The 18,435-nt window shown below is 39.8% G+C and overlaps 1 long non-coding RNA gene across 2 annotated transcripts in view; it reads left to right on the top strand.

Annotated features, from left to right (window-relative positions):
* Positions 1-8,447, top strand: part of LOC136554099 (uncharacterized) — a 70,662-nt gene extending 62,215 nt beyond the window's left edge. For both annotated transcript variants that reach the window (XR_010783281.1, XR_010783280.1), the window contains one exon: positions 8,096-8,447. This is a non-coding gene — a long non-coding RNA (uncharacterized lncRNA). The remainder of the gene's footprint in view (positions 1-8,095) is intronic.
* Positions 8,448-18,435: the final 9,988 nt, after the last annotated feature.

The following is an 18,435-nucleotide window of genomic DNA, read 5'->3' as shown; positions in this document are numbered from 1 at the left end:
TTCCAGTTTTCAATTAACTTCTTCCAGTGTTCATATCCCTTAACATTTGTAACTATTTTGTTTCTCCCATTATACTCCTTTCCTGGTTTGCATGTTGCATATAGTTACACTAATTCAGTAGAGACTTTGTAAGTTGTAGTTCCTCCACCTGATGTAGGCTGAGGCATAGGATATCTCATATGCCTCTACACAAAGGAGAGACATACCATGAAGGAAATTTCTTTTGCCAGCATGAGAGATGCTTTCCACAGCCCCCATCTGTGGGATGAAGCAGGTTTGGTTGTGCCAAGTAAAATCCTGGCTCTGTCAGAAGGACATTTGTCATTGCTACTCTTTCTCCATTTTTCTCTCTCTCACCACAGCCTTGAACTTGCCCAATCCAGAAGATGCTGAGAAAGTTTTCTAGTTTGATTCCTTCCCAGTTGTTTTCCCAGCTTCTATTTCTCTCCCTCTGATATGCTTTGTCCAATAGGAATTATCATCGTGATGTTATCTTGAAATTAACTTTTCAGGCTAATGTTATCAAGTGTACATGTAAGGAAAAGGTTTGCTTCCTAAACACTGCTATTTTTGGCAAACATATAATATTCTTCTACAGTATTTATAACATATAAACAACAATACCTGATTATTTTGGAAGCTAGGCTTGAAAGAATCTTTGATATCAATATATTATCTTTACAAATCCTTTGAGTATTTCAAAGCCTATGGATATTTTTGCAATAACTTACATTGTGTCTTGATGAAAGTCTCAAGCCAGTATTTCAACACCAGAGAAGCCCTCCAGGACAAATAGCACTTCACATACTGCTGAACAAAAGCCATTTTCTTTTTCTCTTTCAAGTTTTCATAGCTAGAGGATATAAGCAAAGTGACTGTGGCACAGCCCCAGGCATAAAAGATCCCCTTGCCTAGCTACCTTGCTAATGAAGTGGATCAAAAATGGCAAAAAACCCATCAGTCTGAACTTTTGTTCAAGCAATGTTCAGTCCAGCAGACACAGTGGTTACTCCCCATGTCAGCAGTCACTAGCATCATCCTCTGCAACAAAACTCAAACCATTTGTTCAGCATCTGCACCCAATTAATTCTGTGCTTGAGCTGTGGCAGGGTGCAACGAATAATCTCTCTACAGTTGCTCATTTGTACTTGCAATAACCTTCACGATTTGTGCACGTTTTCACTTGTCAGTAGGGCACTGAAACACAGATCACACAAAAGTTATTATAGTCCAGCAGAGCAACAGATAGATCCTACAACAACATCATTTCTGTTCATACCGATCCCAGTTCATTATTTCTTCACACTGCAAGGCACAAGTCTCAAACCTGGAAATTTTTTGAGATGTCAAACTTGGGAACTTGGGATCAAAACTCATTTTGAATATCCACCAAGTCTGCAAATCTTTTCCATCTCTCCTCTCTTAGAGGACTAGTGGGGTCTCAGCACAGTCAGTTAACCTAGATTAGGTCTTGATTTCAGACTTGGCCACTCTGTGATTTTGAGCATATCATTCAAGTTTTCAATGTTTTTGCTCTCTTGCTTAAAGCTAAACATTCAAATTGATCACTTCATAGAAATTATGTGAAGATTGATTATTTTTCTGTCATGTTCACCCACTGCAGGCAAAAAGCATCAGAGAATTTTTAAAAATGAATATTTGCTGTCTTAGAGCTGCAAGTTATATAAAATCAATCTAGTTATCCCCCTTGATAAAGAGTCGACTATAGCATCCATATGTATAAAAGAACAACATCTTCAAGAAGAAGTTCTGCTGTGTTAGAATTTCTCCCATAATCAGTTTGTTCACATCCATTAGGAATATTAATGGTCTGCTCCAGAAGTAACAGCTTTCAACAGTCCAGGTTTTGCACAATCATGCCTCTACGAAAACTCTTGAAACCAATATACACAGCGGGCCAAGCAAAAAGTAACAAAAGTACATGTTGAAAAGAACATGTTGAAAGAAAAAATACTGGATTATTTCTTTCAAATGATGAATATAATGTTGTACTTCACTGAAAAATATCTGCATTTGGATAGTCTCTTATTTCCTGTTTCAGGGCTAGGCATGTTATTTCCTCAGGTACTGAGAGGTTTTGTTTCAATTTTCAGGAGCCATAATCATTTAATGTAAGCTTCCCCCCAAAGTAATATATGCTACACTGAAAGCTTACCTGTCATCCATTATATAAGAATAGGGAGACTAAAGGCTTTCTGTGTGTTTTGCTCTCAGATGTCAAACTGAAGCCACAAGAAAGCAGTAGGGAGAACTTCAGATAAAGAGTATTCACTATTAATGTGAATATATGAGTCTGGATCATGTTCTAGTAGTGAGTCCAGCATACCTCCAGAACAAGACTTCATCAGCTTACTGAAGAAACAGCTTTTGAAAGATTTAGAGCAGAAATTAACTGAGTCATCTGGAAAACTTAGGTTAGTACGGATGCAATTTCCCAGGGATCTATCTTCTCAATGCAGCAGCTTCTTAACAGGAATCAAAGTTCACTTTAAGTTCAGGTCCTGTTACGCAAAGCACTTCAAGAGATTGGCTTAAGTTTTCTGATAAAGGAATTACCTACCTATCCCAAACCACCTTTGCCATGACGTTGCATTCTCAGCTCAGCAAAAAAACTGTGTACCAGGGCCACAGACTCACCTTCCACCTTGGGCAGCCTCTTAACTGATGTCTCACGTCTAAATGTAACCTCTACTGGACTTGAATTTACTGCACATTCACATTAAAAGAAAAGAATATTAAAAACCACCTGAAAACACACAAAGGTATTTATTTCCTAGAACATGGGAAATCAAAATAAAAAGCAATTATCTGGAAGATGCTCAAATGCTGCAAATTATACAAAACCATGCAGATTTTGTGTTAGAATGACCTTCAGACCTCTGTAAGAGATCTGTCCTCCTGCTCCCTTTTTACTTATTTCATGGAAAGGCTCAAAGACAAAGTAAAAATAAATTTTTTAAGCAGATATGTTTTAGTGTCCTGATTAACATTCATATTTGCTGTGAACCAGATCAAACTTATCTGGGAAAGGAACTTACACTGCAGTAACTTGAGGATGTTTTTGCAGACCTTTTCATTTGAAAGATTTTTTAAAATAAGATCTAGTATTGCATTAATTAATTTGAATTTCAGGTTTTCATATGATTCTTGAGTTGCCTTAAATTCCTATTGTATTCTTAGCAACATCTTGAGCCTGTCACATGAATTCTTCAGAAAAGCCAGCAGTTCAAGTATATTTTTCCCTCACATCTCACCTTTATATATATCCTAGTGTCTTCTTATCTTGTGGTTCAGTCCTGGGTAAAATTTGGGTTTGAAAGAATCAAAAGCTACTACAATTTTTAAGTTTTTTGCAGCCACGCATCCTGTAGCTTTCTGGATTCCAAAGTCCTTAGTGTGAAGACACGGACCAAGGAGGGTCCTTTGGCTGGTACCCCTCTTTGGTTCTAACTCCTATGTTGGAAAACCTTACTGAATTTAGTGCAGCTAAACTTATTCTCCAGCCTTTACAAATACAGGCATAAAAGTTACATCTTCTGCTACAGAACAAAACTGCTGAAAAGAGTGGTTTCATTCAATAAACATTGCTCCCTTTGGAGATTATGAAACATGGAATACTTCCAAAAATCTGCTGTAAGTCCATGGGCATGCAGTGGCTGTGTTTGAAAATGTTGGTCTTCATTTTTGTTTGCATCCATAGCCCTTTCAGATCTGTTCTTTCCTCTGCTGGAATCACAGTGTGTAAACTAATTCTGGCACTTACTAACTGTGCTGAAGGACAGCAGATCTGCTCTGCCTCAGCCCTTGTCCCTGCTGCATGTTCCAGAACTGCCTGGCAAACTGCAGACGAAACTTAGGTGGTGATGGAGAACTCCTGGGAGCAGATGTCCCTCCAGTGAGAAAGACAAAGGGATAGATGAACTCCAGCCCTGCTCACCTTCACTTATTGCCACTTTTGACAAAATTTATACACCAGGAGTGTCAAGAAAGATCACAGCTGCTTTTGATTTCTCAGTGGGAGGGTAGGTCTCAAAGTCCTAGATAGAATCCAAATGGAGATGGGTAACAAGCTATTACTAAATTAATGTCCCCTGCTGGAGTGGCAACTTTATTTAGTACACTTTCCTGTACAGAGAAATATTTCTGCAAAACAGACCTTGGAAGACAACATTTGTGATCTAAAAACCAGGAAGGCAGGGCAAAGGGAAGATAGGAAGGCATTAGGTATAAACAGGGAGGAGCTGGCAGTGGGGGCTCCAGCAGACTCCCTGCAGGCCACAGCTGAGCCAGCAGCTGGAACCTGTTAATTTTATCCAGGTTTGCTCAAATATTGTTGGAGACAGAAGAATCTTGACTCACCACTACCATTCAGCATGATGTGGTGCATCAAAGATGCTGAAAGCTCTTCTCAGTATCACTGAGACAAAAGCAATATAAAACCCTCAGCCCATTGATATGGTGAACTTCTGTCTGCTGGGCACCTGATCCTCATTGTGCTCAGTATCTCACAGGATCAGATCAAACTAAAACAGGAGTCAAAACATTGGCTGTGTTGAATATTGCTGAATATTTTTGTGCATTATGCAGTCAGTAATTTACTCTACACACTTTGCTTAACCGAGGCCTTTGTCAGACAACCAAGAATATTGTTTCTGTCCAATTGAGCAAGTACCACTTGCAATTCATTCTTGATTAAAAATCTGAAATGAGGATCCCAAACCTGTTTTCATACAAGTTCACGTAAAAAGCATGATCTCCAATGAGGATTTAATTGTACAGCCCTGATTTCCACCTGTCACTTTACATTTTTTTTAATTTAGAGATAATGTTGCCTGCAAGTTTGCTCCCACATACAAAGCAGAAGAGAAAGAGGCATAACTGATAATTCATCTTTGGCTCTCAACACACTTGTTTTAAAGCAAACATCACTTTACTTGCTGTAGCATATAATAGCAAGTAATTCTTTTAAGAGAAATAATATATTTAATTGGAGTTACTGTAGCCACTGGATAATAGATAAGTTTTCAAGCACAAAAACATTTCTCTGAAAGTGCCCTAAATGTTTATCTGTTTTCCACAAGTCTTTCACTAGTAACAAATAGAGGTAAGATGATAGCTTTCCCTAAAAACTCGCCCTTACATTTACTCTGAGATTTTGTTTAATGTTCAGTATCCTAGTGGACAGTGGCAACCCCACAGCAGCTGCAGAGCAAAACACCCCTCTTTTCACCTGAGCCCTGCCTGTTTTCACCTGCTGAGAATGCATCCCCATGCTCTCTCCCTTAGTTTTCATAGTGCAGCAAAGTGCAAACAGAGTGCAAGTATTTCTGTGTGCTTCAGGGGATTTTCTGTTCCACTGAACAAACAGGTCAGTCAAGCCTGTGGCCATGCAAACATGAGGAACAGGCCCTGCATTTGGAGAGCTGCCCCACATGGTTGCAGGGTGGTGAGCTCCCTGGCTCAGGAGGGAACAGGGCAGCTCTCATCCATTCATCCATACATTTGAAAGAATCTATTTAAGTACATTTGGAGTGTAATGTAATTCATAATTAAAATTCAAATAGGAAAACAGTTAATAAGACACTTTATGGAAGTGGGCTGTTTAGACATAAACTACCTCATGTTGAAAAGGCACATGGACATAGGAGTAATTTCCATTCAGATAAAACAGGAAAGTGTTTCTATCCCAAACACACAATATTCATTTACTGCAGTCACACATATGCCACAAGTGAGGAAAATAATACAATATTGGAAAATTTGCAAAGTGTTTCAAAAGCATCTAAAAGGAATTTACTTATTTCCACCAGATGTTACAAATTAAATGCAGCCTTACAAAAGAAGATGAATGCTGTTCAAGTATTCAGTGTTTTCTAAGGTGTGACAAGAGCATGGAGCTCACAAAAACCTCCCAACCATTTACTGCCTGCAGTTCTATTTTAAAATGCTCTGGACCAATGACATGCAACAAGAACTTGAGAAACTTGGGATCATAGAATGGTTTAGGTTGGAAAAGACCTTTAGAAATCATCTAGTATTCAACATGACTTTGAATACTTCCAGTACCACTTCTCTGGGCAAACCTTTGCCAGTCCCTCACTACCTTCATCATAAAAAAATATTTTCCTTGTGTCCAATCTAAGCCCACTCTCTTTCAGTTTAATACCATTGCCCCATGTGCTATCACTACTGGCCCTTATAAAAAGTCTCTGTCTTGCTCAAAAGCTCCCTTCAGGAAGTGGAAGGATGATATAAGTTCTCCCTGTAACCTTCTAATGATCTAGCCCTCTGATTTATATATTTATACCTACTTTGTGGCTCTCCTTTGCTCTGTCTTGTAGCACCTCACAAGAATAAAACAGGAGTGGGAAAATCCTCTCTCTCAGCCAGCTGGTTACACCTCCCTTTATGCAGCCCAGGAATGGCTTGACTTTCTGGACTGCAAGTGCTTAGTGCTGATTAACCTTCAATTTTTCTTCCACAAATATCCCTAAGTGTTTCTCATCAGGGCTGCTCTCAGTTTGATCACCTCCATTCTGTATTGATACTGGGGATTACCCAGCCCAGGTGTAGGATCTTGCACTTTGCCCTGTTTGCCTTAATGAGGTTCACACAGCCCCACCTCTCAAGGCTATCAGGTCCCTCTGGATGTCATCCCTTCCCTCTAGCATACTGCACCAGCCAGCTTGGTGTCAGCCACAAAATTAGCAGAATGTTTCCCATTTGGTTGTGTCTTGTATGTGAAAACAGCAAGTTGAACCTCCAAACTTATTTAATTCAACTCATTTTACCATGCTAATAAATATTTCTATTAACATTAAACTATATACTTGGGCAGGGCATGCAATATATATAAATGTGATCTACTTCAGACCTCTGTGAGCTAACTTCTACTTATTCTTTGTAGGCTGGATTCTGCAGGTTGCTTTAGTTTGCCACAAATGTCATTGGTCCAGATCATTTTAAAATAGAAGATAACCCAGAGCACAGTAAAAACTCTGCTCAATAAGAGCATCTCTCAGCTGACAGCAGCGGTACCTAGAACCTTCATCAGAAAGAGCTGTTGTCCTAAAATTAGAGCTACAAAGGATAAAAGGTCTCCTTGAAAAATGTCTCTCTAATCTTATTTTATCTCTTTTAGATGTCTGGAGAGAAGTGTAATTATCTGAAAGAGTAAAATCTTGTCTATCTTGATTATTGCAGACACTGACTAGATCCATGTGTAGCCAGTGTGCTGTGTTCTCCCTTGACAGTTCAAACCAGAAACAATTCAGCATAAACTCCATTTAGTAGCTGCAGAGAGTATGCTTTCCTTTTCCAGCTTTGCAAGAAAATGCAAATTATAATTTTATTCACTGCTCTTCAAGCCATGTGAATTTTGTCAAAGGTGTAGGGCCTGGTCTAATTCTGCTGGGCCCAATGGAAGTTTTTTTTCTACTAACTTGCTTAAACATCAATTGGACAACAGGAATTCATTGGACCTCAGGCATAACCATCACTTTCTGAATTTATTAGTTAAGACTGTCACACACATCCACAGAGCCCCAAAATTACATTGGGTAGAAAGAAAATAATCCTAAAAAGATATTTATTGTAAAATTTAGTCTAGCTATATGCTACATTGACTAAGCTGCTGCCCTTGCAAGAGTCTAAACACAAAAGCCTGCAAAGAGGTTTAAGGAACTTACCTGTGTAGAGAGAGGGCAAAGTCACACCAATAAATGAGAAAAAGATAATGAGGTCTTTGCAAAGATCTCTGTTGTTGACTTAAGTTGCAGTCTGGTGAATGACAGAAGGGAATATGAATTTTCACTGAAAAAAGTCAACCTCAAAACAAACAAAAATCCCTAAAACGACCCCCTGAAAACTAGATCCTTATTTGCCATCAAAACAAGTGGAAGGTGGTGAAAGTGAACTGAGTCTTATGACTGTAATTTGTTACACAGTCAGTAAGCTGATATCTGAGCCTCAGCATCTGCTGACTGCTCACAAAAACATTCTATTTAGCAACAGTTTTGCTGATACTGTATAACAGATTTGCTTTATTTTCTCCTCCTTTTCCCTTTATTGCAAGGGCTATTTATACAGAAATAGAATGCTTGCTTCTGAGGAGTTCATCAGTGCCTTCTGGCGTTTCCATCCCTCTTATCACAAACAGATGATCAAGGCCTGACACAGAGCACCAGCTGAGAGAGCTGACTAACCCTGATGAAGCAAAAGGCCTGGCTGGTGATTCAGAACAGAATATTCTCTCAGGAGGACTCACAGACCAAGGCTTCTGGACACTGACCTACATTTGCCAGAGAGTTGCTAACTAATCTGTCACCCTAATTTGTGCATCCGTGTTGGTGTACGCACACATATTCTCTAGTTCATACATGTCCTGCATATAATTGTTTGGTTATTATTGCTTCTTCTTATCACTAATAAAAAAACAACAAGGAACTCTTTGACTTATTGATGTTGTCATCAGTCTTGCCATTATATGGGGCAAAAGGTTACTCAGATTTTGGTCAAATTAGTTGCCATGGATTTTCCCATGTCCGTTGCATCAAGCACCCATCCAACCACTCATCTTCCCCTGGTACATCTTCAACAGCCACATCTGTATTCTTTTGATTTTACCTGATGCTGCTAAACACAATTCTGGCAATAAAATGGATTCCATCTTGTTCCAAATACAAGCCAGTAGCAATCTCCTAGGATTTTCCACCACCTCAAATTATTACTATTACACTGCCATAATTTGTCATGGTGCAGAAATGTTTACCTGGTTTTAAAAGCTGATGAAGGTACTATCAGCTTCATAGCTGAGGTATGAGTAGGTGTATGCTCCCTAAACAAATTCAGATACATATTTTAAAATAAAGAGACATGCCTGACTTTGATTTTCACTGGGAAACTGAACCAACAGTGAGGATACCTTCAACACAATGTAAAAACACTCTCAGTAGAAATTCTGCTGTTACACTAAATTCAAGTGCAATTGCAAAATTGTCCCATGACATAGGCCCTTGGGAGAGATTTTACTATTAAAAATCCCGTCCTGGTTCTCAGACAGCAGGGACTGGCTCACTGAGCATCCCAGAGCAGTTAGATTAAGGGTAGCATCTGGGTTACTGATGGAAAAAGCATCTAATTTTAAAGACTTGCCAAAATCAAAAGCTCCCACTGATGTCTCATTTTCTAAAGACTATAGTGAATCATCATAGATCTTTGCCTTTTCAAGTTCAAAACTCCCTGCAGTCACATTCTTAGGAGGAGAACCTGGTTGCTAAAAACTTAAGAGAAAGGAGGGGGCTGTGAAATTAGTAAAAATATAAAGGCAACCCTGGAAGACTGAATGCTCAAATGGTGGGTACCAATTCAACCAAAGTTGAGAAAAATAAACTCTTTCTTTTTTTTTTTTTTTTTCCCTTTTCCGTAAGAGAATAAAAAAGCTGTCTTGGAAGTAACCTTTCTGTGACAGACTGCAAATCCCATTTGTTATTCCACTTCATCCAAGGAGCTGAAACTCACTAAATACACTGCAAGATGAGGAAGAGCACAGCCCAGTGAAAAGAGCTGTGCAAGCAAATCTCTTCCAATGCCACTGCAGTTCAACAATAACTCAGAAGGCCCTTTTTCCCCAGTGGAGAACAGTGGCTCTTTTCCAATGGGAGCTATAGAGACTCCAGAATTTCTCAGCCCTTCTTACATATCAAAATCCTCTGGAGCTCACGTACTCCAAGTGGGGATCATTTGGGCATGGAGAGTAACAACTGACTCCTCCAGCAGGACCCCACAGCCCTTAGAGGAGGCCAGCACATTCTAGCTGAGTAGAAAAGGGTAGGGCACAGGTTAGTCAGGCTTTTTCAAATTGCACTGTAGCATCTCTGCCTTCTTCCTTCAGTAAAAATCTGTTATGGTCTTTTTCCCAACAGAGAACTAGTAAAGAGGAAAAATTCTGCTTCTGGGAAGCCTAGGCTATGTGATTTTATAGCAAAGGCTTTGGGGTGAAGTAAGTGAACCGAGATAGTTTATGTTTTTTAATTAAACTGGCTGGAAAAACAGAGCTCTGCTGCTGACCCTGCTGCTCAGTGACTCAGAGGTGGTTACAGCTCATCTTATCTTTGCATTTTAACAGCTTTTACCAATCACCTCTCCCACATCTCAGTGAAGTTGATGGAAATTCACACAACTAAGACACAAAACATTTCAACAGTATCATTCTCAGTTTCATATTCTTTCCTCATGCTCTCCTTGTGGGAAAATAATGGAAATCTAGCATGAGATCTAAAGTTGCACAAATGTGGAGTGGAGGCCTGACTGCTGGGATTCAAATGGGGACTTGACCCTTATAGAGATCATCATAAGCTTTTTCTGAGAAGTGAGGGATATTGTGGTATAGCTCTGACACATCTCACAATTCAGAGCCACCAGAGATTCTGACTCAGTTCTCACCACAACTGCCACGCCTGGATGGCATCCAGCAAAACAGATTAGCACTTGAAAACTAGTTGCTAGAGATGTAGGTGGGTAGCAGATCACAGTTGCCACCTCAGAAGAAACTTCATCTTTGGAAAAGAATTAGTAATTTTATAACTATCTCCAAATTACATCTGCATGTGTCCCAAGTGCAAACAATACTGCATACTGGGACTTTCACATGAAAACTGTGCAACTTCTTTGCTAGCACTCTGTCATGAATGCACCAACACAGAATTAAGCAACAAGAGCAGCAGACCAGGGGTGTACCAACCAACCAGACACTGTCTATGCATCAGCCTAAGACACGATCACTCTCAGAAGGTCTGACAGTTCAGATTTCCAAGGAAAACATAAGAAAAGGCGTGGGTGACTTAATAACTGTGACTTTTCCTTCTGAGTAATGGTCCAATTCAGTGGTTCTTTCAAAATGAAGAATCTTTCCATTGATGTCAACAGATGTTGACCATCACACCCTGAGAAAGAGATGGTGAAACTTCTTGGTCTCTGTGACTACACTGGTTTTAAGAAACAGCCCAGTTTCCTTTTTGGCAAGTCTTGACTAATAAACTGTTGCTTGTGCTAATGGTTTGCCATGGCTGCTGAGAAGGGGACCAGCCCTCACTGCAGGTCTCTACAAATTTTGTAAACCAGCTGATTGCTGTTCAGGACATGGAGGCAAACACTGCACAGCACTTCAAGGAAAGGAGGTCATGAAAAGAAACTAGAGCTCTAAAAAAAGTGAAATGAAAGTAAAGAAAAGTCATTGCAAATAACAGAGTTGATTGATGAAGTCACTTTAGGTGAAGATGCAGCTAAGAGTCAGACCTGTCCCTTACTAAAGCAAACAAGATGTTTTTACATAAACCTGGTAATCAAAGGCTACACAAAAGTTGGATTTTCTGACTCAGATTTTATACCACACTTTGCACCTCCCTTCCATACCCCATCTGCCTCTCTTGTCTCCCACAAAAGAGTATTCCTGTTCAAATTATTTATCGGGAATTATCCTGGGCCATAACATGCCTGGATCATATCAGAGTACTACTGAGACACATGTTGGTCACTAGTGACCAAAATCATGCCTGAGAGCATGCTGGCAGTCCAATGATCAAAGGACAATTCCCTAACTTCTACCCCAGGACTCCCCTTACCTGCTCATATAGACATAAGTAGGAAAAAATGGGGGGAAAAGCCTTGTGAAACCAAGGCTCCTTACTTGTCACCATTAGGTGTTAAACTGTACTGCTGTCTGCTCTTCAGGAGGTTTCCAGTTTCACCTCAACTTTGGCTTGAGGCACCAGTTCTTTCATTCTGAAGCTGTTTTTATGTGGAATGAGAATACAAAAACCAAACAATGTGTTCACACCTTTAAAATTTCACTAAATAAAATAATAATCAATTCTCTCATACCCAGTAAGGAAGGATCACACCAAAAATGTGCACTTTGCCAAAAGACCCCTTGGGGACACAGATTAAGGCTGGACTCCTGCCTCTCAGAAGCTGTGCAGCCAGGAACAGTGTGGTCGCATCCCCAACTCTAATTTGCTAGCCAGAGTCTTTAACCAGCTGTTTGAGATATTTGAGAAAAGACACAGCTAGCAGGCTGCTAGAAATTACATACATTATCTTATGACAATAAGGTCTGTTTTGAAATTTAGCTCTGAGTATTTCTGTGGGAATAACAAGGAAAGACAAGCATTGTGAAGACAAAACAGCACTGAGTTTCCATTTCCATACCACTTTATAAAAGCTGTGATTCTATATGGTCACTTTTTGAAAACAGTTTTAAAGGAAATGAAAGGTTCCAAAGCAAATGTAGTGGCCATGTTCCAAACAGAGGAAGCAAGGAGATTTCAAGGTACATTTGAAATTTACAACTCTACGCTAAGCTTTGGCACAACTTAGAGCTGCTTTTTCACTGGAATCATCAGCTTGGAGGTTCCTTGGTTGTTGGTTTGATTTTTCTTTCATATGATTCTCAAGTCCCCTCCTGACACAGTAATTTCACCTTCCTGTTCCTTGGAATCTGCTCGGAAAAGAATATGTTCATTATAGAAAATGACAGACCTGAAACTTGACAATTTTGGGAAAAGAATTAAAGACTAGTGTCAAGATCAAGTGAACTTTCAGGACAAAAGGAGTTCCCTCTACTTGACATGGCTTACCATGAACTGCTGCTTGCACATTGTTTGGATGTTGGCATTTGTTCAGCTGAGTTTGATCTCTTATCACAGCTGGCTATCAGCCTGCTGCAGCTGCTCCTTCTTGACCTTTCACTTGCAGTATATTTTCTCCCCAAAATCTGTAAGGATGCACAAGGCTGGGCAGCACTTCCCTGGGGATGACAAACGTCATTGGCAGGGCCCTCAACACCTGCAAGATGCCTCCTAGTATGATGTACATTATTAGGAGCAGAGTTCTACACAGCAGAGCAACAGGAGTGAAGAGGAAAATATCTAATGTTTCAGGTTGCAGCTCTCTCATCTATAAAATTGAGAGGCAAGCAACAACTGGAGAAACCTCAAAAGCAGCTACTAGAAAACTACAAGGGACAAAGATGACACTGACAGGGCCTATGGGAATGCAGTATTTCCCAACAAATAATTAACTAACAACAGCTTGGTATGGTGGAAGGGAGAGAAATTTGGACTGCAACACTACTGAGAAAGTCTCTTTTTTTCCTTCTCTTTCTGTCTGCCTCTTCCCTTTCTGCACCCTAAGGCTCTTCTCTCCCTGGTAACTGCAGGGTAGCTCACAGCTGATGCCTTCAGAAAAGAGGGTTCTTTACTATTGAAACAGACCATCTCTGGTCCTTATTATGCCTGGAATATAAATCAGATGTTACAACCAATGGAATGTCTTTATATCTCTCTCAGGGAGAGGGAGTAGTAATCTACTCTGTAAAATCCAGGTTACCAATAGCTAAAGTCAAAAATCAAATCAGTCTTCTGAGGGTACCACAACATTTCCCACTTTGATCTCTGTAGGAGAACTAAAGGAAAACAATATATGCCTGTCAGTTTCTGGGCTCCTTGTTTTGGAGAGCTCCTAAGGTGACTCAGTGATGTAGCAATAAGTCAGTACCCCACACACCTTACCACCAGGGATTAGGACACGGGCACCAGAGAACACACTTACCTGCACACATTGGCATTTTGTGACAGAATCTCAGTTAAACAGTGAACAAATGTCAAATGTTAAATAATCCCTCAATTTCAAAAGGAAAAATTGCTATGAGCAGTTGCAACCTCTTACAGCAGAATTAACCATGTCTTGAAGAGCTCCTCGCCAGGTGCCACAATCACTGAAGAAAGGACCCTTAGATCCCAGCCACATCTCCACCAGGAAGGCCAAGAGCAGATCCACTACAAACTGCAGGGGCAGGATGGGGCTGCAGTGGGCTCAGCCAAGACACTGCTGCCACAGGCTGCTCTGTAGCTATGGGGCTACAGACTGTGTCCTGACCAGATATCCTGGTCAGCCCAGGAAATCCAAGAATTCCAGATGGGGCATGGGTAACACAGAGAGAGCCATGCTGCAGCTTAGGGGAGGATGAGGCTGATAGTCCCAGCAGAAATGCAGCTTCAGTGGAAGGGGGGGAATCTGCAGACACATCCTCACCTCTCATTGCTCCCCAACCCTTTAATGGTGCCCACTCAAAGCTTCACAGATTTTGGGGGAGAATCCTGAATGTTCTCTGTTTGCATTTTTATTGTTAAACATGCTAAATATTCTTCATATGTTTTGAAAAGCTAACACATTGTCTAGCCCAGCCCATCAAGCTGCAAAATTAGATGATGTTGAGCTTTGAACTCATGTTAGTGATTACACCCCTTCATTTACACTCATAGCTGGGGAGACAGCTGCTGTCATACATGTGTGCTCAAGATGCTTCTGCAGAGAACTGAAACGCAAGCATCACAGTTTGGACCTTTTTTGCTGCCTTTTTTGCCTCCTTTTTTCCAAGCACAGTCAGACACTACATTAGGAGAAGAAAATTATTTAATTCTATAAAATTTTTATTGAGTTGCAGGGAAACAAGTCAATCCAGGCAGCAATGCAGATATATTTAACTTCTATTCATCCAGTCATCAGTATTCTGTTCTTGCTGTTGAAGCAGTCCTCTAAATATTAGGTAGCTAATGAACTTGTGCCTCTTTAGTGACATCAACATATTGAAAACTTGTAGATTGGAATTCACTGCCATTTTTCTTTTTTCATATAGCTTTTGCAATTTGCTTAATATTACTCAAAATATTCAGTGAGAGAAGGGGCCAGTTTTGGGGGAGAAGAAGGTATAAGGGTCAGTTACATATTTCATATGTATATATTCATCAAGGCTTCATTTCTGAGCATTCTGTCTGTAATTCAGCAAGACAGCTAAGAGCTTTGCAACACAGCAATATGAGGGCACATGTATGCTTAGAATTAGACGCAGACATAAAATCTTCCAGAACTGGAACACGTAGCAAGTGTTCCACTAAACAATGAAATTCAGGAAGTAAAAATGCATTTTGTAGTTCATGGTTCTTTTTCTGTCAGCATTCCAGGAGCAAAAGCAAAGAATAACTGTGGGAAAGATGAAGTGCTTAAAAGCCTCTTCAGAAAAGATATTTAGTCCTTAAAGAAAAATATACATTAAAAAAAATCCCCATCATTCCAGCATTTCACAATACACATCTCTTGATCATTTGCATTAAATATAATGTTCTGAAAAGCTCAAAGAATCACATGATTGTGAGACCAGGAGAAAAAGGCATTTATATGGTTATACAAAAAAAAATGCAGTTTATTTTATATCTTGGGACCACATCCTTGACTTTATTCAATTCCAAGCTTTTTAAAGTACAGTGTATGGAAAAACTAGAGATATGGTTTATCAAAATTCATATATTTTCACAAGCTGGATACAGGTCTTAGAGTTGTAGGAGAATCATAATTTAGAGTAAAGAAAGGAGCTGAAAAATGCTGTTTGAAAATTATGCACTTTTTATACCATTCATGGTTATAGTAGAGCCCTAGTTTAATAGAAATACTACCTAAAAAAATTTAAAAACCAAACCAATAAACTTCACCCTAGAAACAGCAAAAGATTTTCTTTAATAATTTATTTGAAGCCTGCTACACAAAGTTAAATTTTCAAAGCAGTAAAATCACAGAGAGGGTGTTACTTTAAAGAATTTCTTCAGGAAATTCAAAGCAAAAGCTGTGTGCCTCTAAGTATACTATGAGTTTCCTGGCATTTGCTTGTCTGGTGCCAACAAGAAAGCTTAGGAATGCCACTATTCCAAGAGAACTGGCTAGAAAGCATCTCATTTTTCCAAGGCAATAAATCTTCTCCAGCATATCAGATAAGAGACAGGTCTTTCTCTTGACATGCAGACCTATCTGTTCTCATCCAAGTGGTGAGCTGGAAATCTCAAGACATCCGTTTACTCTAGGCCAAGAGTCCATAAAATTCCAAGAAATCTCTCTGGAGCTTACCTCAGAAACAGAATACCAAAGCAGAACAAAGAAAATAATTAGGAATTTTCTTTGCCAACAAATACAACATCTCTTTATTCTGCAGCTAACACAACCTCCCTTCCTATTGGCAGCATGCACAGAGTGAGAGAATATGAACAATATGAAGGATTAAAGATAAATTTGGAATTTTGTCCTTTGATTAAACAATGTTTGACTCCCTTTCTGAAACCAAACAAATAAGAGCTAGTGGCAATGACCATGGGGAAATTCTGTTGAACTCCCAGCCCCCTTTTTTTCTAGAAATACTGAATGCACATGATAATAACATCACAAAAAGTCTCATAAGCAAGCTGGAAAAAAATGAAACTTTCCTCTTACGAAGATGAACGCCATCTTGGCTCCTTTAAGTTGCCCCCACTCAATCATTTCCCTCCTTATTTCTTCTTCTTCTTCATATTTCCTAATGTAATTTGGATTTTATGTAGTCCATTAACAATAACAAGAAATATGCCCAAAAGGTTTGCAAACAAAAGCTCCCCTGGACTTTGGTCTGAATCTTGACTTTTCTCAACTCCACCATCATGCTCAAACAATTCATCCATCATGACCTGAAACATGCATGGACAGACAAATGGGATTGCAAGAGCTCACAAGAGGAGAAAAGCAAAACGGCTGACAGACAAACACTGGACAGTTTTTCCCCTGAAAGAGTTAGCTGGAAAGAAAAGGCAAAGGTAAACACCATCCATCAGGCCTTCTCATTAAAGGAAACTCCTCTTGTCACACAGTGGTCTCACCCATCTGAGCTAAATGCACAAATTTAACTGTCTTCAAAGTCATACGGCAATTGGTTTTGTTGTATCTGTGCTACTTACTACTGGCAATCTATGGTCCATTACAAGATCCCCGAGAGAAGAAATCCCCATTCTGAAAAAATAGGCATAAACACCAACAATGCTGAGGGTAAATGGAATTTTTTTCTGGGTCCAGAGGAGCCACAGCACTGCAACCCCCATCCTGGGTAAAAGTGAAATAGTCAGGTTTGAAGCATACCTCAAATTTCCATAGGAAACCAGAGAGTAGAGCAAAGAATTAAATTCAGTATCAATTGAATAAATTTCATTCAGGTCTCAGGTCAGCTCTGTCTGACCAGCATGTCTTGTTTCCTTCAGTTCAAAAACCAGTTTGATTATACTACAGAATCTGCCAGAGAAGCCCTTCATTCTATTTGCAGTATCCACACAGTGGATGGGATACATTTGACTAAATAAACTTTCTCAATCAACCTAAACTCAAAGACTCTTCATGAAGATAAGGCAGTCTTCAAAACCCATCCCAATAAAATTCAGCCCCAAAGCATGGACTCTGGGATCATTCATTTTATCGTCATTAATATCTGGTTTTGGCTTTAGATGAAATTATCTCATCCGAACACTCATCTAAACAACTGCACTGACATTCCAGAAGCCTGTGAACAAGATTATTTTATGGAGTTCAGTAACAAACAGTGCAGCACAGTGGGTGCTGTGGGAGAAGCAATCCCAGCTCAGGTTACACACCTAAGGTTACACACATGGATAGAACTGTTGAAATTGGTGGCTTTATGAGTGTTTACATATTTAACTTTCAGGTGGGTGCAGGCCAGAGCAAGAACAAACAGTGAAATCTTGATGTGTTGTAATCACCAAAGGTCCCACTGAAGTCAGTGCTGTAAAGATGCCATCTGTGGCAGCAAGAATTACACCCAGTAATTCCTGCAGACTTGGGATGCGCTCCTGCCATCCCATTCTGGTCTGTGCCAGTAGTACGGAGCACATGCTTTTGTTTCATTACTTACCTTCTTTTTCTATTTTTCCCCCCAGTAAAAGAACAGGTCTGAGACACATAATTTGCATTATTGCAAATTCAGGGATTTTCTGGCATTATGGAGAAAGTAATGCAATCTATATACATTGCACACTGGGGGATTTTCTGGAGTTCTGAAGAAAGTCATGCAATCTATATTAAAAAACTCTTTCATTAGGTACATGGTGTTGTTACCTTATGCTTGCCATGAGATTCTAGAACAAATTTGAATAGTTGCAGTGACTCAGATGCTCACTGTTACCTTGCTAGGCCAGTATCCTGGAAGAGGGGAGATCTCCCAGAATGTGTGCAATGTTGCCATCTGTCTCCCTGCCCTCTCTGCCTGCTGATAACTCACAAACACCTTAAGTACTACATCCATTTTAACAGACAGGGGAGAGAAGAACTTTTCTAAAATGTTTCACATAGCATGGCAGGAATTGCTAGAGAGCACACCAGGTCCATCAAGTCCAAGAGAGACCCTTCAGCACATAAGGTTCTTTTCTTATTTATTCCCTGATAACAATTTTTTTGGTGTCACAGGTTCAATTTCAGAATCTAGTGAGGCTCCAGTATCTGTTGGGCAAGGCACTCTTGCATCTTAAGACTCAAAACTCTCAAAAAGCAGGTAGT

Source organism: Molothrus aeneus, chromosome 3, assembly GCF_037042795.1.
Source record: "Molothrus aeneus isolate 106 chromosome 3, BPBGC_Maene_1.0, whole genome shotgun sequence".
In the NCBI taxonomy this organism is placed as follows: domain Eukaryota; kingdom Metazoa; phylum Chordata; class Aves; order Passeriformes; family Icteridae; genus Molothrus; species Molothrus aeneus.
This window is presented reverse-complemented; position numbering and strand designations above follow the sequence as displayed.